The sequence below is a fragment of the Melanotaenia boesemani genome, chromosome 5 (assembly GCF_017639745.1).
Source record: "Melanotaenia boesemani isolate fMelBoe1 chromosome 5, fMelBoe1.pri, whole genome shotgun sequence".
Classification (NCBI taxonomy): Eukaryota; Metazoa; Chordata; class Actinopteri; order Atheriniformes; family Melanotaeniidae; genus Melanotaenia; species Melanotaenia boesemani.
In genome coordinates, this window is record NC_055686.1 from 5496805 (window position 1) to 5519261 (window position 22457).

At 39.7% G+C, this 22457-nt stretch overlaps 1 long non-coding RNA gene across 1 annotated transcript; it reads left to right on the forward strand.

Moving 5' to 3' along the window:
- Positions 1-2041: 2041 nt before the first annotated feature.
- On the forward strand, positions 2042-22160 carry LOC121640605. Its single transcript, XR_006010540.1, has 3 exons — positions 2042-2052; positions 6678-6684; positions 21976-22160. It is a non-coding gene; the product is annotated as an uncharacterized LOC121640605 (long non-coding RNA).
- Positions 22161-22457: the final 297 nt, after the last annotated feature.

Below are 22457 nucleotides of genomic sequence, written 5' to 3' on the forward strand. Positions count from 1 at the left end.
AGTAGAGGCTTCAGACCTGTGATAATGAAAGTTATTAAATGGTTAAATTTTTGGTAATACACCAGTCTTTGGCAGCCCCTCCTGCTTTAAAGATGCTGTACAGAACTTTTGCCATTTTCCCAGCAAAGTGCCCTCTATCGTCGTCTAATTCAGCATCCGTCTTACATCCTACCTGCACTGGGAGCTCTTTAGCCAGTGAAAGAACGTCTTATCTTGTTCTGTCTCTTTTTAGCTTTTCTCTTCTTCCTCTAATAATAATGTCTTCTTGCAAAATGGTGGGTGTGTTTTTAGCTGTTTGCTGGCGTGTGAAGCGAAACTCTGCTGCAACATCATGTAGTAACGCTACATGAAAGCTAATGACTTTCATGTCATTTGAGGGCACCGGTTAACTAAAGCAAGGAAGGAATCAAAAACTACTTTCAAAGTAGATGCATAAATTCAACGTGCATGGTTATAGTCCAGCACTCCATTTCTTATCCACATCTTATCCATCCTCTGGTGGTGTCAGAAAAGAAACATTAAAATGATGTACATGTTAACCAAAGCTCAGGTCTTAGGAAGTTCATTTCGTATGTTTTATTAAAACCTCCAAGATTTGGCAAAATATTGTTGATTTACTCCTGTTCACCGTTCAGTTACTTTTGCCTTGTTTTCCGATCATGTGTTTACCTATTATGTAACTTTGTTATTGTTATAGCTTCTTCCTCTGTTAAATTCAGTTTGCTGTACTCCTTCGCTTGTTACACCAAGTTCTGCTAAAATAAATTAACTGGAAAATACTTTATTTAAAGGAAAACTTTCATGTTGTAGTCGTTGTTTCTCTTCTCTAAATAAATTAGAAATAATTCATTCATTTACAGCCTTCTTGGTCAGTTTGTTTTGCTCTTTCACACCAGACTGTCAGAAGATCTGCAGCATCTCAGTACAGACATCCAAGAACCTCTGCGTCCTCAAGAAGTAGACGACAGTGGTTTAGTTCGACCAACATGATAGATGGCCTAGTATAATCATATAATCACTACTTTATTATTATTATTATTATTATTATTGGTTTTATTATTGCAATCACTGTTAATATTGTTAATGTCGACATTAATATTAATGTCATTACTATTTAATAAATATATATTTATGATTACTGTTCAGACATATTTAACACAGTAATACGGCTTTGCATGTCAGCACTTTTATTCCTTGCTTTCTCTCTCCTCTACCCCCTTGAAACAGCCACTAGGAGGCGTTGTAGCTCCATGATAAAAATCCATTTAATTGTAACTTTATAACAGAAGCTCCTAGAGATGTCGTTTAAATCACCATTTGTTTTTCTTAACATGGGAGCTCATTTTAAACCAGTCACTATAACAAAAATCTCAAATTTAATACAGTTTAAGCATATAGTTGAAAACCGTCCTGCAAGAGAAAAGCTTTTTATTTCTTGAGATGCTTAACAGAGTCCAGCCGTTGAAAGAATGTTATCCCTGGGCTCAAATTAGGGGTGCGTCCAGGCTTATGTGATTTACATGTGTGAAACGTCCTGTAGAAAAACCTTTGAAACGGGGGGAGATGGGCTGAGTATCCATTGATCAACAAGGTTGTTAGATATCCCCCTGTGCGCAGACACCAATTTAATTGTGAGATTGTTACTCAAGGTTTCTCCTTGAAGATAGTGAAGTCTGAGATTTTCGGTCTGGTGTTCTTATCCACTTTATTGCCCACAAACCATGTATTCCTCATTACTTGGATAGCGAGTGTATGTTGAGAACCTAGCTTAAATAAACATTTTGGCCATCGGTTGGAGAAAAAGAGTTTTTCCTTTGGGTCGTAAAACTTGCAGATAAGGATGGGTGAGCGAAAACAAAGAGAAGAAAAAGGACTTCCTCTGTTGGTAACCCGAGTCTTGGGCCTTAATGCTACAATATGATCATGCACACCACTAATCTATGCACTCCCTAAAATGTGAAAATCAGCTCCTTAAAGCAACAAAAAACCATACAGTCAGTTAGTAGGAATCACTGAGAGTAGATATGGTAAAAACTTCCAAAAAGTGTCATTGTTAATTAAATAAAAATCTATAGTCCTGGACATTGCTAGATGTTAGAGCAGCTTCTTCCTACTTTCAATAGTAAATCATAACCTTATATAGAAACTTTTTGACCAACTTGAACAAAAATGCTTAGCAACAGCAATAGCATTGCCGGTTACAATATTTCCATGAGAACACACACTAATAAACATGTTGAGGGGCAGTGTGGGGTTTAGTATTTTACGTTTTGACACGTGAACACACTCCGATCAACTCATGGACATTCCACCTGGAAGACGACCACTCTACCAGCTAAGTCACGGCTGCAATAACAATTCAGCCTGTTTTCTGTTGATTTGCCAGTTTGCTCGAGAAAAGTAGTTTAAATGATGCTTTTATTGTCAGAACAATAATTGCATTGTTTTTTTTTATTGATAAAGTGGAGCATACTCATTGTTGCTCCCTGACCTCTCCTACATATGTAAAGAACATTTGCCTGTTTTGATTTATTTCATAAATCACCATCAGCCCTTATGCAAGCATGCAAATCACCTTCACTGTTTGTCATCCTGACACAGGTACATAATTTATCACCCTGAAACACACATTAAGCACCATTGTATACGTTGATCAGACACCACTGAATGATGATTAAATGTTTGAATCTGCAGTCTGCCTGATTCAGGACGCTGGAGCCGGACGATACAAACACTGCTGTCCAGGTGAGTGTTTGCTGGTAACTTAACAAGTTAAAGTTCAAATTTTAAGATAGTTATTAAGTGAAAAATTGACCCTCAGAAGGTCTTATATTATTTTTATTATTTTTAATTTAATATTAAAACAATGTTGGATATTAAAGACCCTTGAAGCTGTTGTACATTGGGTATTCCTGCTTACTTTCTATGGGATTTTCAAAACTGTCAATCCATCACTTATATCACTCAGCAGTGAGTAACCATAACTTGGTACAAATTTAAACATGCTTCAAGAGGACCAGACATTTTCTGGCAACTGAGAGAGACAAAGAGATTTAATCATCAGTTTGATTTAGTCCCCAGTCCTTAACCAAATATGTGGCAATGGAAAACTTCCATTTAACCAGATGAAACATCCATTACATCAATGGTTCAAAGACAACATCTGCACTTTTATCTGTATTTCAAAGCAAAATATCCAGTCATCTCGGGCTTTATGGTTCTTTTAAGACATATTTGCAATCTGGCCAAGTGATTGGCTTTATCTGTCTTCATGCTTAAGTAAAGCTGATTATTACCTGCGTATCAATGGAAGTCTCTTCAAAGTAAAACGTGTTGGTAGAAAGCACAGAACCCTGAGAAACTCCATGACTTAACCTACTTTGTGAGGAAAACATCATCTAAATCAGGGGTGTCCAAAGTTGGTCCTAGAAGTTCGCTATCCTGCAGGTTTTGGATGTTTCCTAGTGGAGCGTACCTGAATCAGTTTATTGACAACAAGCTTATGATGAGAGCTGTTTAATTTGAATCATTTGTGTTGGATCAGGTAGACATCTAAGGCCTGCAGGATTGCAAACCTTGAAGACAGGAGTAGAACACCCTGGATCTAAATGAACAAACTAGAATCCAATCCAACATTAATATACAAGAGACAAGTATAGACTGTTGTTTGAGGTCATGAGGACATCAATTATCACAAGTTGTAACTGTGACTTAAGTGTTTCTTCTAGTTAGTATTACTTTATAATTATCTTTATAAGATGAACCTGCTTCACAGGCTGTAGGTCTTCACCTGACTTCGAAAGCTGTAACTTTTCAGATTTCTTCTCTTCTCCTCAGGTCCTCATCTGCCCACCATCACATTACAATGTCAGTTAACTACTCCTCTCCCGTCAACTCCTCTCTGGATTCGGTACACTCTCTCTGTTTCAACTCCACACTTACTGAATCACTCCTCAGCAGCTTTTCTGCCACCAGACTCGTCCTCCTGGTCCCCATTTCTATCTTTGTCCTCCACCTGGGCATCCAACAGTGGCGGCAGCATCATTCCTTTAAAACAACGAGCCACTCCGACCTCTTCACCTACAACCTGGCTGTCATAGAGCTGATATGGAGTTTGGGAACAATGTTATCCTTTTTGGGTGTCTTCACTGATGCTGAAAATACAATTTCAGTGCTGTACTTCCTTTACATCATCATTTTTTATGTAGAGACCAGCTTTCACATGCTAACCTGTGTGGATCGCTACCTAGCTGTTGTTCATCCGATAACATATCGTAAACTACGAAATACCCGTGGAGTCACCATCAGAAACATTAGCATATTTTGTGTTTGGCTTATGTTGTTGCCATTGACCTGTATTGCACGTTTGTATGTCCAAACTTTATCCACGATTATGTTCTTTACTTTTTTGGTTGTCTCCTTGCTTGTTGTCTCTTTCTGCAGCCTTTCTGTTCTCTATGTGCTCTTTCATCCAGGTCCGGGGGCAGGAGGCAGGAACAGGGGCAATATTGACCAATCAAAACAAAGGGCGTTCTTTACTGTCGTGGCCATAATGGGGGTCCTGTGCTTTTTTTTCTTAGGGTTTCTTGTTGCCGCTATATTGAAGGTGTCACATGTTTTGTGTTCAAGTGTTTCCTTTGTGGTGTATTCTTCTATAATGTGGTTTAGTCTACCCAGCAGTTTGGTTTTACCACTGCTTTATCTGCACAAGACAGGAAAACTACCATGTGGACACCACCTTGATAGTTAAAGAGAACAAGTGCAGATTTGAATTTTGAAAATTTTCAAATAATATATCTGTCCGGCTGACACCATATGATGTAACAAGACCCCTAAGATCATCAGGGTCAAGTTTGCTGTCTGTCCCGAGTTCAAACCAGAAAAACTAAACAAAGTGTTTAGTTTTCTGGTACTAATATCTGGAAAAAAAACTACTAGAAAACCTGAATTCTGTTCCAAACCTTTGTTCTTTTAAATCAGGTCTCTTATGTGCCTCCGCTTGATGATGATGGAGATATGATGATGATGTATTTCCTGTTGACATCTGTTTGTATTAACTCACTGTATGAATTCTGTTGTCTCGTACTACACATTGGGTTTCCTTATTTCTGAAATGTGCTATATAAATACATTTAACTTATCATGCAGACCTTTTCTGATGAGGGTTTGACCGACAGTGGATAGATCCATTGAAGGTCCAGATGCATCTCTCAGATCCTTTAAGTCTTTGCATCTATTATAATATATAAAAATTATAGATAATAATTATAAGGATTACTATAATAAATATAATATACATATGAAACAAAAATAAATGAGGGCTTGCCTCAAGGCTTTTAAATAGTCGTGTATTGTGTGTCTCACAGTTTACCTTTGGATAAAATACTCGCATCTCGCTGTGATCATTTAATTTGTTTGAGTTCATGAACTATCACTTTTGTTGATTGCCAAGGAGCTTCTTTCTGTCACTGTTCTTCTAAGAGAGGGTTTATAGCAAAGTTCAACATGTCCAAGCTTTTGTTGAACAATATCCTCATTGATCTGTAGGAAACACTGCTCTGTTTTTTCCTTTTGTATTCCTGAAACATTATTTTTATAATAATGGCAATAAATAAAATCATTTATGTCTGGCTGAATGGTTAACACATTTTTTGTCATGTGATCATTTTTTTTTATTTCTGAATTTGAACAATAAAACACACAAACAAAGCAACACACACAACACCACCCTAATCAAAGACAGCTCTTCAGTTAAAGGCACAAGCAGTTAGTTGTGGCAGTGATATGTACTTAACTCAAAGCATGACATCAAATACGGAAACAATAGGGCAAATCAAAGCACGAAGGGCCAGTCCATAGCCCCCCTTCACTCATGAGGCTTTCATTAAAGGAGATCTTCCTATGGGAAAGTTTTGTCCCTACAAAAGCACACCTCTGAGGTCAGCAGGAAGATGGTTCAAGAAAAAAGTCCAGGTCTTAAAAAAGTTGTCCTCCTTCCCCTCCGTAACCGCATTCAACTTTCGTGGGGAGCGTACTGAACACCTCCCTCGAGCATCGGTCATTAGTCATTACAGCGACCACAGGTGAATGGTAAATATCTATATCCATCTAAGAAAATTCCCTCTAAGTCCAATTCTGCAAAACATGTCAAAAAAGTAGTCCCACTCGACCCGATCAAAGGCCTTCTCAGCATCAAGAGAAATGGCCAAAGCTTCCTGGTTCTTCTCAGAAGAGAACTGTAACACATTCAGGAGCCTTCTCATGTTGCTGGATGAGAAATGGCCTGGTATGAAGCCTGTCTGGTCAGAGCTGATAAGGGTTGGGAGTAAGTCCTCTGTGATGCCCACTAATGTGTGCCCACAAAGTGTTTATTTTTGTTGGAGTGATTTGAGTTTTGTATGAAATAATTCCTGTGAAATATGCTTCATTTATAGCTGGCATTCATTCATTAAGATAGATGCAGTAACACAGGTTTTCCAGTTAGCGGTGCAGGGAGACGGTGAGTCACCGGTGCTTCACAGCTGTCCTCATATGCTGAGAGATTCTGGAGGAACACCAGCCACGTCTCCTGTGCAATCATTTATACTCTTTTTCCAGGTAAGAAACCCCTCCAAACTACTGGAAGTTACTGCATCTTGCTTATAAATGCCTGGGAAGGATTTATGGAAACATATGAGTCTAGAGGTGGCTGTTAAAAGGTTTGTTTACTTGCTCCGGCACTGGTCAGCTAACTAGCAGTAGCTAGCGGCTAATGCTAGCTTCATCTATTAAACTGTTAAGCTATTGGCAACAGTAAGTTGTTGATGAACATGGGCCACACATCCAGAATTTTGGGCTTGATGTAGGTAGGTGATAATAAGGCTCCATGATTTAGTTTACCTTTGTTTCTGAACATTATTAAAGGTTAAATCTGTAATTATATGTATTGATTAAAAACTGTTAAACTGTTAGCTAATTACATGGTTATGGTTAAAAGATGAATCAGACATATAATTTAGAAAAGCTGTAAAATGCATGTCCAAAACAGTACATTACAAAGTGTGAATATAAGTGCATTTTGAGTGCAGCAGTATTAGCTTGTTTAGTCTGTTGATGCAATTGTGACAGAGGGAAATTCAACTGATTTATTGTGGAGGTTTCTAGAACCAATGTTGATGTTTTCTTTAGATTTTGCAAAACTGAATATTTCTACAGAGACAGGTACGATGTGCAGTGAAATGCTGTAATTACAAATTGGACAATTTCAACAGCAAAATAAGTTTATGTGTTTAATAAATAAGCTGAGAGATTCTAGAGGAACACTAGCCACATCTCCCGTGTGATCATTTATACTCTGTTCAGCTTATCTGCTGTCAACGGGTCTTGGGTTCCAGTACCCATTACAGTTTCGGGGGGCTCGTCCGGGATCTTTTTCCTGTGCCAGGCTGGAAGCAGGTCCAATGATACAGACACCGTGCACCTCACGGATCCCATCACTCATGCTAACTGATGATAACCCTAGCCCACCCTGTCCACATGTGGAATAAAGTGTCCAAGTCCACTAACCAATGCATCTGATAAAGAGTGAAGACTTTGCTGTGCAGAAATAAATAACCATTAAGTACAAAGAGGGGAAAATGGCTCCTGGACTGTGGAACCAATTGTAAGGAAAGGGAAACAGCCATGGCAGACGGTGAGAGGAAAACCTTAATGTGGTCCGTCAAGAAAGACCTGCTCAAACTTTCTGCAGACAAACTGTTCCAGATGCCAAGTCAGTGGGTCCAATGCCTAACTGGAGCAATTTCAACTCAAGTCAGTGGATGAAGAGGATTGTTTTGAATACATAACCAGTTTTATGTGCAGTAAGCCTTTACTAGAGCTTGCAGATGCAGGTATGGCTCATTTGCTAGAGTTGAGGGACCTTCTAGATGTTGTCATCCAAGGTCATTCATCTAAGACACAAGTGCATGCTACTGATGGCAGTGCTTCACGTTTCTTTGTCAAACCCACCAGGTTTTGATGTTGATCCTAATGAAAGTCAAGTTAAGGTTAATGTCAACCCCATAGTGACCTTTTATAATGACGTTTTTGAAGTTAGTGATGTAAATACAAACAAATGTGGAGCAACTTGAGCTAGTACTTTATGTGACACAGAAATACAGAAAATACTTCCCAGTTGTGAAGAACTTAGCAAGCAGGTTAGCCAGTACATGCCCACAATCTCCTACAGTCTGTACCCCATTCACCTGCAAAATCACAGACCTTGTCGCAGAGTAGGGAGAGAAGGGACATGCTGAAGGCATCTCTGATGCATGACAGAATGGTGTCCTTAAGAGAGCTGTCTTACTGCCATTGTAGAGAGTTTAAGACCCAGGGAGGTCAGATTGGAGATCAGGGGTCAGATATTAACTACAACAACATTTGTCACCAGATTGATGAAGGATTGAAGGAGGAATTCAGTGGTGCAGAGATTGTGAGAGCTGTACTCAAAGTTATCAAATCTGAAAATTTTAAGGACATGCTGATGAATAAGGATGGGCCTACAGTTGTGGAGCTTAAAGCCTTTCTTCACTCCCACATGGCAAACAAAGCAACATGGAGCTTTTCCAGGAGCTCATGTGCACTAAGCAAAGAGATAATGAAACATCCCAACAATTATTGTTCAGAGTTATTGGGCATAAACAAAATATCTTAATGGCCTCAAAACATGCTTACACAGACGTTACTTACAGTGCAAGCACAGTCCAAGACATTTTTCTTCATTCTGTGAATCAAGGCCTTGGCCACAAACATGATGATGTGTGCAGAAAACCTACCCACTGCTTGCAGACACTAATGTAACTGATGAAGCAATCCTAAGGCAGATAAAAAAAAAATATGTGATGAAAATGAGAGACAGAAACACTTGGGGCCAGCCACTCACCAGAGGCCCATGAATGTGCACAGTCCTCAGGTTGAGGCTAATGCTGCTCGGTATCCCACTGCAAATGAGAGCACACATCATGGAGATCCAAATCAATAAGATATTTTTTATTTTTCAGATTTTTTCAAACAAGTTGAGTGTGGAGAAGACATCAATGTGTGGGTTGAAACGCAGTTGAAGTCACCTCCTATATATACATATATATATATATATGTATATATAGGCATTATACATCCAAAAACAACTTGTTGCCTACACAGATTGCCAGAAAGAAGTACATAACGGCTTTCGTTGTCTTTTACAATGGGTGAAAGGCAGGGTGCAATACAGGAGAATAATGCTCCCCCCTGCCTTTTGAGTTGTATGATGAATGAAAAACCTGTCCCACCCTTCCTCAATTTTACATGTTATAGATCTGAATGGTGAGTTTCCTGGAGCATGGCCATCTGACATTTTTCTTTCTTGAGATAAGACAGTATTTTCTGTCATTTGATGACATGATCAATGTCCTTCACAATGAGTGAAATATTTTTAAGATGACCCATTTATTGCTGTTTGGAGTGGGAGTTAACAGTGTGAGCCTTTATAAAATAACATTTAGAACTGAGAAAACTTGTAGTGCCTTTGGTGAAACTATGTGCCTGCACATAACATACTACATGCAAGAAAGAAGAATTCACATTGAGAAATAAGAAAGTGGCTGTCACCTGAAATTCTTCCCCAGTTGACAGATTATCCCCCAAAACAGAACACCCCACAAAAAACAATACCCCACCAATCAGAGCCAACTCCCTAGGATGAGTGAAGCTGAGAGACATCTCTCCACCCTTAAGAAATCATGCCACAACAAATGCAGTTCTATCTGTCCAACCGCTGAAGGTATGTCTCCACACCCCACCCCGGCCCCACCACTTGGTAATATTTAACCCCCCTATGTTATATCTTGCAAACATATCTGTGATTTTGAAAAAGGACAAACCAGCCGATGTATGTGGCTCTTACAGGCCTATCAGCCTGTAGCATGCTGGGTTTATCTATTTTGGTATAAAGAATCAAGTCAATTTAAAAAGAGCATACTGTACCGCACAAGATGCTGCTGGTTCAATTAGGAGTACTGATTTTTTTTTTTCCAAAAATAATTTACGTGCATTTATAAACCTGCAAAACGCTTTCAGTTAAAGTTATATTTTCTATCTGCCATTGTCTGGGAGGTTTACTAGGAGTCATTTGAATCCATTGTTGCTCAGAACTTTTGCTTCTCTCCATTAAAGGTAAAGCAGAACATCACCAGCGTGAAGCAGATTCCTCCCTGGATGAGCCGCTGGCAGGTCCCATTAAAGAGTTGCCGAGCCTCCCATACTTGGGATTAGAAAACCTGGCTGCCCTTGTAAGTGATGGCTCTCTTCTCCCTGGCCACTGCAAGGATCTGCTGTTTGTCGCTGAATTTATGTACTTTAATAATAATGGGTCTAACGTGATCCTCCATTGGTGGACTAAGTTCTCGGTGCGCCCTGTCGATTTTAATAGTCGATTTTAATTGTCGAGTCCCATGCCTGGTTTCCATTCTTAGGTTATCTGGGAGCCATGACACAAAGAACTTGATAGTGTGCTGACCTTCACAGCCCTCTTTGAGACTGGTTATTCTAATGTTCTCATCTTCACATCGATCCGTTAAAGGTTTGACTTTTTTCTGGAGTTTGGTGACTTGGTTCTCCAGGGGTTCAATACGATCCTCATTTTTGGAACTTTCTTTTTGAAATAACCTTTTGGTATTGTCCTCAACATGATTATTCACCCTTTCTGAGGTGGATTCTAAATCAAGAAATTTCTCCTCCATAAGTACGCTTACTTTCTCTGTCGCTCTCTGGGCTGTGGAGGCTTTTGTATCATCTTTCATGCTAGCCCGGCTGCTAGCTGTGTTTGGCAGTGATTGTTTAGGTTCAGGATGAGCTTTTCTCAACACATTTGAGCAATTCCTGTTTAGGTTCCAAATACAGTTAGAATAAAAAAAGGTAAAGGTATCTGGGTTTAATCACTAAAAAGGTAAGAAAAACTGACGTACACGCAAGAGGCTGGCAAAGTAGGTCCTGTGCATCACGTGACCCCCAGACAAGTAATTTTTAAGAAAATTTATACAGTTAATGATTTTATTCTTTTTTGATCATTTTAATGTGACATGTTACATTTTTTTCTCAAGTATACAGATTTAATCAAATAATAAATAATGTACCTATATAGAAACCTTTTCACCAACCATCACAAACACTTAAACATTACTGGTTAAAACATTTCCATCTAATCACACACTAATGATCATATTGAGGGTCAGTCTGCATGGGCGGAGCTAGAGGGGAGGCCGGGGTAGCACTGCACCCCCCTGAAATCTTATTGGACCCCCCAAGTGCCACCCCAGATGATTGACATATCACGGCACCGCACGTCTCCGCTCCGCCGAACGGAGCCGGTTGAAATCAGCGACGCCTATTGAGTTAAGTCCCTCCTGGACAGTAGTTGACGCTATGTATCACAAAGAGTTGTAATCCACCTTTATTAGGAGAAGAAGAAGAATCGCCGCCGGAAAAAAGAGGAAGATTTGAACTAGAGTCGAGGACCGTTATCGTTCCTGTGCCTTGAGCTATATTTGAAAGGAAGACGCAAAAGAAGGCGAGAAGAAGGATAATAACCTTCTTGGACAGTGAAATCCTCATTCTAAAGTAAGTTTCACGGTGGTGTCCTAATGTTTAACTCTTTTGTGTTCAGATAGGGGATAGTTTTGCTATAAAGCTAACGCTAACGTTACATCTCATAGAGTGACGTCTACAGATGACCAGTGTAAGCTTCCACCAGACGCTCCACATTAACATCTACATTTAATTCGGGTTGCTGTTTATATTTACGTGTTTCTCCAATATTTTAAAGGAATGAGAGTAGCAGGCAATCAGCCAGCTAGTGTTTCATGCTCTGTTGGCTTAAATGAAATGTAACGTGAAGATGGTAGCTAGCCTGTCAACTATCTACAGTGGTATATTTGCCCTGACATGTTTTAGGCTTGAAGTGGATTTAATAACATTGTGTGATTCTAAGTGATGCCAGGAGTAACAAGACTGGCTCATTTTTTTCATAGGGTCAGTTAAGAATGAAAAGACAGGGGGACAGGATATATGACTTCTTTTTAAAGAGAAGCAAGTCATGCAAAGATAAGGCAGACAGACAGACAGAACTCAGCTCTAGCATCAGCAGTCCTGGCAGCTCCCGTCCTGGGACTAGTCAGGAGAAAGGATGTGGAGCACAACACAGCCCATCATCAGCAGGTCAGAACATCGACAAAAGCGGTCACATGCTCAGTTCAGTAATTAAGTTTAGTTTGAGCTATTTTGTAATGTTGGTTATTGATATGTGTGATTTTTTTAATGGTGGTTGCATTTTTATTTTGATTACACTAATATTTTATGCAATGCAGTTCTATCGAAGGAGGACACGGAGACGTCTGATTCTGACGAGGATGTTGGTGAGCCAGAAGAGCCACACCCAGAGCCAGCTGTCTTCAGCACTGCTTTTGCTCATCCAAGAGGACCCAGTGGTAGGTCTACTTACCTGAAACTTGCGCGTTAGCTGCAGTTATTGTCTAATAATCTTCTGGATCCCTTAACTGTGTTTCCATGACATTCTATTTGTATTCCAGATATTTCAAGATGCAAAGAGGAGGGTCCAGTTCAGCCGTGTCTGACACAGTTCCCCAGAACTCAGCATGGATCAAGGAAGAGAGCATTCTGCAGTGCCTGGTACAGAGCCAATTCATGGCTTGAATACTCCATCCTTAAAGACTCTTCCTACTGCTTTGCCTGTAGACATTTTTCCCTGCCTAATGCACCAGACTCTGTCTTTGCCTCAGAGTCAGGCTTCTCCAATTGGAAAAAGGCATTGTCAAAGGAGGCTGGGTTTAAACTACACTCGAAATCAGAGATGCATATCAATGCAATGTATGCATGGAATCAGTATAAAAAAAACACTGAGATGAACACATCCATGTTAAACACTTTAAGCAGAAACCGACAAAAAAAAGTGGAAGAAAATCGCCATTACGTGAAAACAATAGCAGATGTGCTTCTTTTGACTGCAACACAAAACATAGCACAAAGGGGCCATCGAGAGTCCTCAGACTCTCAGAATAAGGGGAACTTTTTGGCCATACTAGACGAAATAGCTAAGCATGACCAGTTTATTCAGAAAAGATTGGATGCATGTGGGAATGCTAAGTATACTAGTCACCAAATCCAAAACGAAATTCTTCAGGGCTTAGCTGAGATGGTACAGAGTGAAATAATAAAAGAAGTGAAAGAAAATGAAGTGTTCAGTGTAATTGCAGATGAAACAAAAGACTTGAAAAAAAAAGAACAAATGTCTTTGGTTGTGCGGTATTATTACAATGGTGCCATCCATGAAAGCTTCCTATGCTTCCAGGCAGCTGAAAGCCTTGATGCAGCAGGTCTCAGTAAAATGATTGTTGACTGTCTAGAGAAACATGGTCTGGACTACAGAAATAACCTTGTGGGACAAGGGTACGACGGTGCATCTGTCATGAGCGGGAAACATTCTGGAGTCTGTGCAAGAATTCAAAGCAATGCCAGATTTGCATTTTACGTTCACTGTAATGCACATTGCTTGAATTTAGTTCTTGTTGATGCTACAAAAGCAGTGCCTGAGGCTGTTGACTTTTTTGCACTTCTGCAGCAGCTGTATAACTTTGTATCTGGCTCCTATGTGCATCTGAAGTGGCTTGAAGTTCAAAAAGAGCTGCATCCACTGCAGCAGCCCAGGGAGCTACAGGCACTTACAGACACAAGGTGGGCATGCAGATACACAGCATGCCGTAATCTGAGAGACAGACTTCCAGCAGTTCTGAGACTGTTGCAGGATCTTGCACTTGAAAGACATGGAGAAAGGTCAGTGGAGGCAAGAGGTCTTCTTTCTCAGATAGATTTACAGTTCATAGGGCTTTTGGTTACCTTTTGTAAAGTGCTTGGTGATGCCAAATGTCTTTCTGACATGCTCCAGTCCAGCACTCTTGATCTAGCAAGGGCTGTGGATCTAGTAGGTGCCCTTACAGACACTCTTCAGGACTACAGAACTGAGAGTTACTTTGGTGAACTATGGAAAGAGGTTGAGGAGCTTGCTGAGCAGTGCAAAATTGGTGTACAAACACATTCTAAAAGACATCCTAGAGTCAGCTCAAGATTTCTTGACTCACTGGTGTTGAGCACTGTAGGACAGAGAAGCTGTGATGATGAGGGCTTCCCCAGATCACTCTTTTATCAGGTGATTGACTGTCTCACAACTGAGCTGAAGAGGCGTTTTTCAAAGAAAAGTTGCGAGATCATGCAAGGTGTGCAGTCTCTAAACCCAAAGAGTGCAACTTTTTTAAATGAGGAGCCTCTTTTTGCCTTTGCACAGACTTTTGAGTCAGATTTAGGTGACCTCAAACATGAGGTTCACCAAACCAAGCGACTTCTTGACAGGAAAGTGAAAAGTGGATTAGACAGACCATCTACTTTGCTTGATTTTATTGTGTTTCTTGAACCTTACAAAGAAGTTTTCCATGAGATATTCAGGCTTTGCAAGATTGCTGCTGTTACTCCAGTCAGCACTGCTTCCTGTGAGAGAAGCTTCTCTGCTTTGAAACTGATTAAAACTCACCTCAGGACAACAATGGCTGATGACAGGTTAAGTCACCTTGGAACTCTCAGTATCGAGTCAAGGAGGGCACGTGCCCTCAACATGGATGATTTTGTGGAACATTTTGCGGCTTCTCACCACAACCGTAGGATTATGCTTTTCTGAACCTGCATAAGGTAGTTTGGCACTTAGTGTCTCTGGTCATGACTAAACTAAACATGACTAAATGGTGTCAAATTATTTTATTATTGATGTGTGTGTGTTACACACTGTTTGTGTGTGTTTGTGTGAATTTTTTCTTGGAAAAATTGTTGCTAAGTTGTTTTACATTTGTACATTGTTAATAAACTGCAAATTATATTCACAAATCTCATCTCCTGTGTGCTTAGTATGTACATTTTAACATTTATTTACATCCAATTGAGATTGATTGGTCGAGAAACAAATTCATTGGAATAATCTGTGGACCCCCTGAAATAGCATTGGCCACCCTCTGGCCACCCCAAGGATAAAAGTCTAGCTCCGCCACTGTCAGTCTGGTGTTTAATATCTTTACATTTCAACATGTGAACAGACTCACAGTTCGATCAACATATGAACCTTCACCAGCTAAGCCACTGCTGCAGTAGTAATTCAGAGCCCCTGTTTTCTGCTGATTTGACAATTTTCTTAGTTTTCTTAAGAAAAGCACAGTATTTTAAATGAGGCTCTGATTTCCAGAACAGTAATTGTGTATGTGACAAATTGGACTACACTCATTATTGCTCCCTGACATATCTGAAATATAGAAAGAACATTTGCCTGTTCTGATTTATTGCATAAATCACCATAAGTCATCATGCAAGCTTGCAAATCACCTTTAACATCTGTCACCCTGACACACGTACATCATTTATCACCCTGAAGCACACATTAAGCATCATTATATCCGTGGATCAGACACCACTGAACAGCAGTCTGCCAGTTTCAGGACGCTGGAGCCGGACGATACAAACACTGCTGACCAGGTGAGTGTTTGCTGGTAACTTAACAATTTACAGTTCAAATTTTATGATCTGTGGTGTGAAATTTTGATACTCAGAAGATGAATCAAAACACATTACATGGGATTTCCAAAACTGTCAATCCATCACTCATATTACTCACCAGTGAGCAATAATGAGCCATAATTTGTTACAAAGATAAACCTGCTTTAAGAAGGCCAGACATTTTGTGACAGCTGAGAGAGAAAGAGATTGAATCATCTCTTTGATTTAGTCCCCAGTCCTGAAGAAGAAAGAGGCAACAGTGAAGAGGAAATTTCCATTTAAGCAGATAAAACCTCCTCTAGATCTATGGATCAAAGACAACAACCTGAGTTTTAACTGTATTTAGAAGCAAATCATTCAGTCATCCAGGTCTTTATGGTTTGTTTTTAGGAAATGTTTGCAATCTGACCAAATGATTGATTTCATCCGTCTTCATGGTTAAGTAAAGCCAGTTATTATCAGCTTATACCATGGTCTTGGTGAATACTCGATTCTGATTGACTGTAGGGTGTCCATTAAAAAGTGAGAATGGACACCTATACAAGAAGTTCCGGTCAAATAGCCTTATTGTTGTAAATTATTGCGCTGACTAAATGCATTGCTGTGAAAGCAGCTTGCAGGCTTATTGGGCTCCGTCAGTCCAGGAGAGACGAGAATGGAGCAACATTTTGTCGTCCTGCAACGTCCCAACCAGCAGTGGTCAGGGTCCACAAACATAAACTCCATCCTTCAAACGCCACAATGGACATGCCAGTATCTTTATTAGATGTCATGATCAACGGCAATGTTGCATTTAATTTTAAATAATTTGTTATCTGTCTTTCTCTCTTGATTACCTTACTTACTTGATACAAAGTAAATGGTGGATAATATTATAAAAACGATTTAGGATAGACTTACTTGCTTGATACACATTTAATGATCACAGTGAATGGTGGATAATATTCCTTGCAATAGAAACGATTTAGGAAACTATCTGTGGACTTTGAAACAAAATGTCACATCATCCTCTGGATACACACCAGCTGTAAGAGCTTCACCCGCCCTCTGAAATGATACTTTGTCATGTAACATAACGTTAAGCAATCATCTCCCTTCCCTCTACTGATCAGGTCTAACAGAATAGCTATGGCCAAACGAGCTGCAGGTTCTGTGTCAGCGCTGGTTACCTTGACAACGCGTCACAACGGAAGTCCACTGAGCCGCTTCTTGTAAATAACCTTTTTAAATGGTGAAAAACAATGTTAACGTAATAATAATTGATTTAATATTTATTTCTTTCGTAAGTAACCATGGTATAAGCGAGATAATGCCCTTCGAGGTGTCCATTATCATAAATTAATGGACTTCGTGGTAGCAAACCGTCCTCCGCTTCGTGTCAGATGGTTCACACATCTGCTTCGTCCATTAATTTATGATAATGAACAACCTTGTCGGGCACTATCCCTTACATATCAATGGAAGCTTCTACAAAGTGAAAAGTGTCTGTTCAAGCACAGAATCCTGAGGAACTCCAAGACTTGCTCTACTTTGTGAGGAAAACTGATCATCTATATCAGCGGTGTCCAGAGTTGGTCCTCAAAGACTGCTGTCCCGCAGGTTTTGGATGTTTCCTAATGCAGCACACCTGAATCGGATTATTAACAACAAGTTTATGAGGTGAGCCATTTAATTTGAATCATGAGTGTTAGATCAGAGAGTCATCTAAGACCTGCAGGACTGCAGCCCTTAAGGACCAGAGCAGGACAACCCTGCTCTATATGAACAAACTAGAATGTGACTTAATCCAGCCTTTAATCTGAATAACATGTTCAAGCTTCTGTTAAAAAAGTTTTGACCATAATCAAATCAAATTGTGAGACCAGTGACGATGCACAGCCCTAGTGTCCACCAAGGAGTTTAAGGATTTCTGCTATGACAGGCACCGACGACCTTACGGCCACAGCTCTAGTTTGCCGCCTCAACAATAGAGGCAACAACACAGCCCACTCAGACTCAATGTCCCCCGCCTCACCCAGGACATGGTTGAAGCTCTGCTGCAGATGGGAGTTCAAACTCTTTCTGACAGGGGACTCCGCCAGACGTTCCCAGCAGACCCTCACAACACGTCTGGGTCTGCCAAGCCTTACCAGCATCCTCCCCCACCATCTGAGCCAACGCACCACCAGATGGTGATCAGTTGACAGCTTGACCTCTCTCTTCACCTGAGTGTCCAAGATATGCGGACGCAAGTCTGATGATACGACTACAAAGTTGATCATAGAACTGTGGCCTAGAGTGTCCTGTTGCCAAGTGCATATGTGGACACTCTTATGCCTAAACATGGTGTTCGTTATGGACAATCCATGAGGAGCACAGAAGCCCAATAACAAAACACCATTTGGATTCAGATCAGGGGGGCGGTTCCTCCCAGTCACCTCCCTCCAGGTCTCGCTATCTTAGGCCAGCATTGAACTACTCTAGCAGAACGAGGGAGTCTGATTTTTCCTTGAGTGATGATTGATGTCAGTTCAAATGAGAACTAGCTGACCTAGATAAGTTAGCATGTTGAGACTGATTTATTTAGTGATACAAAGTGTCATTTTCCCCCATTAAATTAGTGGTAAATGTTATTAATTATGAAATATACACTATACACTTCAGTACCAAATCCAGCATTGATATACAAGAAACAAGCATAGACAGTTTGTAGTTTCAGATCATGAGAAGATCTTTGGTAACTTTCCTCAGTGTTGTTTCTGTTCTATGATGTGATGTGGATCCTAACTTAAACAGATGAGGACATAGTTGAGGTGCACTAAGTCCAGATGTTACCATGAAAATTGTGTTGAAAATAAAGGGATGAAAATTTTATTAAAATCCAACTGTGACTTAAGTTTTACTTCTGTTCAGCATTAGTTTATAATGACCTTTATATGTTGAACCTGCTTCACAACACAGGCTGTAAGTTTTCAGCTGACTTTGAAAGCTGTAACATTTCAGATATCTTCCCTCCTCAGGTCTTCATCTTTCCACCATACTATCGCAATGTCAGTTAACTACTCCTCTCCCTTCAACTCCTCTCTGGATTTGGTACACTCTATCTGTTTCAAGTCTACACTTAGTGATTCAATTGTCAGCAGCCTTTCTGCCACCAGACTCGTCCTCCTGATCCCCATTTCCATCTTTGTCCTCCACCTGGGCATCCAACAGTGGCTGCAGCATCATTCCTTTAAAACAAAGAGCCACTCCGACCTCTTCACCTACAACTTGGCTGTCATGGAACTGATATGGAGTTTGGGGACAGTTTTATCCTTTGCAGGGGTTTTCTTTGATTTTGAAAATATTGCTTTAACGGTGTATCTTCTTTATACCACCATTTTATTTGCAGAGATCGACTTTCACATGCTAACCTGTGTGGATCGCTACCTAGCTGTTGTTCATCCAGTAATGTATCATACACTACGAAATACCCGTGGAGTCACCATCAGAAATATCAGCATAGTTTGTGTCTGGCTGTTTTTGCCATTCAACTGTATTTCACATTTCTATTTCTCTACTTTATTCATTATCGTGTTCTTTGCTTTTTTGGTCACCTCCTTGGTTGTTGTCTCTTTCTGCAGCCTTTCTGTTCTCTATGTGCTCTTTCGTCCAGGCCCAGGGGCAGGAGGCGGAAACAGGGGCCATATTGACCAATCAAAACACAGGGCGTTCTTTACTGTTATGGCCATAATGGGGGTCCTGTGCTTTTTTTTCTTGGGGTTTCTTGTTTCTTCTATACTGATGGTGTCACGTGTGTTGTGCCCTTGTGCCTCCTATGTGGTGTATTCTTCTACGACGTGGTTTAGTCTGCCGGGCAGTTTGGTTTTACCACTGCTTTATTTGCACAAGACAGGAAATTTACCATGTGGACACCAGGGTGGTAGTTAAAGAGAACAATTGGAGATTTTAGGTTACAAAGTGTTACAAAATAAATATCCTGGTCAAGTTTGCTTTCCATCCCAAGAGTTCAAACAAAACATTAGAAAAACCAGAAAACCTAAAGTCTAATCGAAACCTTAGGTATTTAAATTAGGTTTTAAATGTCTTATTTTCCACTACTTTAAGTGAAGGTCTGTAGTTTTTTCTTTTCTTTTCTTTTCTTTTCTTTTCTTTTCTTATTGAATATTTTCTTTGCATATGTGCATTAGTGGCGATGTTGAGGATAGTAATAACATTATTAACACCTGTTTGTATCATATTTAACTCATTGTATGTTTTCACTTATCTGTTTTTCTCTATTATGTACAACTCATTGGGTTTTCTAGTGTATAAAATGTGCTATATAAATAACATTTTCATGTCATGGAGACCTTTTCTGATGAGGATTCGGCCAATAATTGATGGATCAACTGAAAGTCCACATGCATCTCTCAAGTCCTGTGTCAGGTCTAAGCATGTATTGTACCTTATTAAAATGATAGATAATAATTGTAAGGACCCTTGTGACTGCGCTGTAGTTGGGGGTCAGCACCCAATCCTCACAGCAAGGTCACTCGTTCGAGCCTCAGTTGAGGAGGGATTTGAACAGTAGCTTTTCTATTTGGAATTTGCATGTTTTCTGTGTGTATGAGTGGATTCTCTCCGGGTACTCTGGCTTTTTCCCACCATCCAAAGACATACAAGCTGGATTAATTTGTCACTCTGATTTCTCTCTTGGAGTGAGTGTGAGTAGGTTTCACCAACGTATTCATACTGGGGTTTAATATCTTGACATTTTGACACTGAGTGAACACACTCAGATCAACTCATGGACCTTCCAGCTGAAAGATGACCTCTCTACCAGCTGAGCCACTGCTGCAATAGTAACTCAGAGCCTCTGTTTTAAGTTTATTTGCCAGTTTTCTGCAGGAAAGTATTTTAAATTAGGCTTTTATTGTCAAAGGAATAATTGGTTTTATGGATAAAATGGACTACAGTCATTGTTGCTCCCTGGCCTCTCCTCTATGTAAAAAGAACATTTGCCTGTTCTGATTTATTGCACAAGTCCTCATGCAAGCATGCAAATCATCATCACTGTCTGTCATCCTGACACACGTACATCATTAATCATGCTGAAACACACATTAAGCATCATTATATATGTGGATCAGACACCACTGAACAGCAGTCTGTCAGTTTCAAGACGCTGGAGCCGGACGATACAAACACTGCTGTCCAGGTGGGTGTTTGCTGGTAACTTAACAATTTACTGTTCAGGTTTAACGATCTGTGATGTGAAATTTTTATCCTCAGAGGATGAATCAATCGCATAATTATTACTTTCAATAACATATTCCATCATTGTTGTAAATTGGGCATTCTTGCTCTCCTTTTTATGGTATTTCTGAACTTGGTAATTCATCATCCATGCCATTCAACAGTGAGTAATAAGAATTTGATACAAACATAAACATGTGACACAGAGCAGGTGGGTGAGGTAGTTTTCTATACCAGCATTTTCTTTCCAATTATGACAGAATATGGACCACAGAGTTTAAAAGCAGGGTTTATTGAGAACACTAAGTTAGATGAAATAAAAGTCCTTTTTCCTCAAGAAAAAAAAGTGTGTCATGATTTTAGGCATTTAGATTTGTTTTTGGTTTTAGTTTTTTGTGGATTTCTGTCTATAGTGGCTTAAGTTGGTTTTTGTGCCCTTGTTTTGTGAATTGATATATATTCCAGTTTTCTTCTTGTTTTATTTTGTTGCCTCAGTTTAGTTTAATTTCTGTTCACCTGATTTCTATTTCTTCTTTTATTTATTTATTTTTTTTTTAAAGTTGTCCTGTGTAGCACGGTAGCAGCAGAATGATGTTCTGGCTTCTGTGTTGTGCCGAACAAATTTGCTTTGCCAAGAGGAGCTTTATGGCTATAAGGCTCATCTTGATAATCTCATTTTTTTATTTATTTGTTTATTAAATATATTGTTTTATCTAATTTATTTTTTTGGAATTATGAAATTTATTTAATCTTGCTGGATCTAACTTGAGGGGACAGAAAAAAAGGAGAGTAATAAAGACAAGTAAAAAGGAAAGTAGAAAAAATTAGATAAAGACAGAGATACAGTAGGTAGAAGCAATGACCTTCAGTCCAACCTAAGACCAGACAACCAGCTGCTACACCTGTACAGAAACACAACAGAGAATTTCTTACAGCTTTTACAGGTAAACTAAGCTGACCGTCATCAAGACTTCTTAAAAAAAAAACCAAGACAACAACAACAACATGTATCACAACAACAACCAAAGTACCAGAAACACACACACATAAAAAAAGTGGAAAAAAGTAAACAAAAATATCTCTAAGTGTAACAACCCACTGGACAACTCAGTGACTGTGTCAGCATGCAGAGAATGAGGAATGAGGAGTGATGAGTGTGATTGTAGGAGCCATATGTTGGGTTATTTATTTCCCACTTGAAGTATGTGTGCACTTGCGCAGTGACACCACCGGTGATTGTGGGTGGCACTGTGGGTGTGTTGAGGTTATTAATGAGTGTGCTCACCTGTGTTGGTTTGGGGCCTGGAGCATGGAGACAGGGTGAGCTTGAGCTGAAACTTTCTATTGACAAAATATTGCGGCGCACCAACTTTAATCTTAACCTTACAACGCTGCGACAGGCTGATACTTGAGGTTTTATCCAAAACGCGTCATTGTTATTATCATTGTCACTGTCATTGTATAATATGAACATCAGTAAAATGCATTACTTTCATGCAACCTTATACATCCTGAAGCTCATTAAACAAAGTAGTGTATGCTTCTTGAGATTGAGATATGGATGTAAAACAATAAAGCATTATGACATGTGCACTTTTAGTGTGACGCGTTTCGGATAAAACCTCAAGTATCAGCCT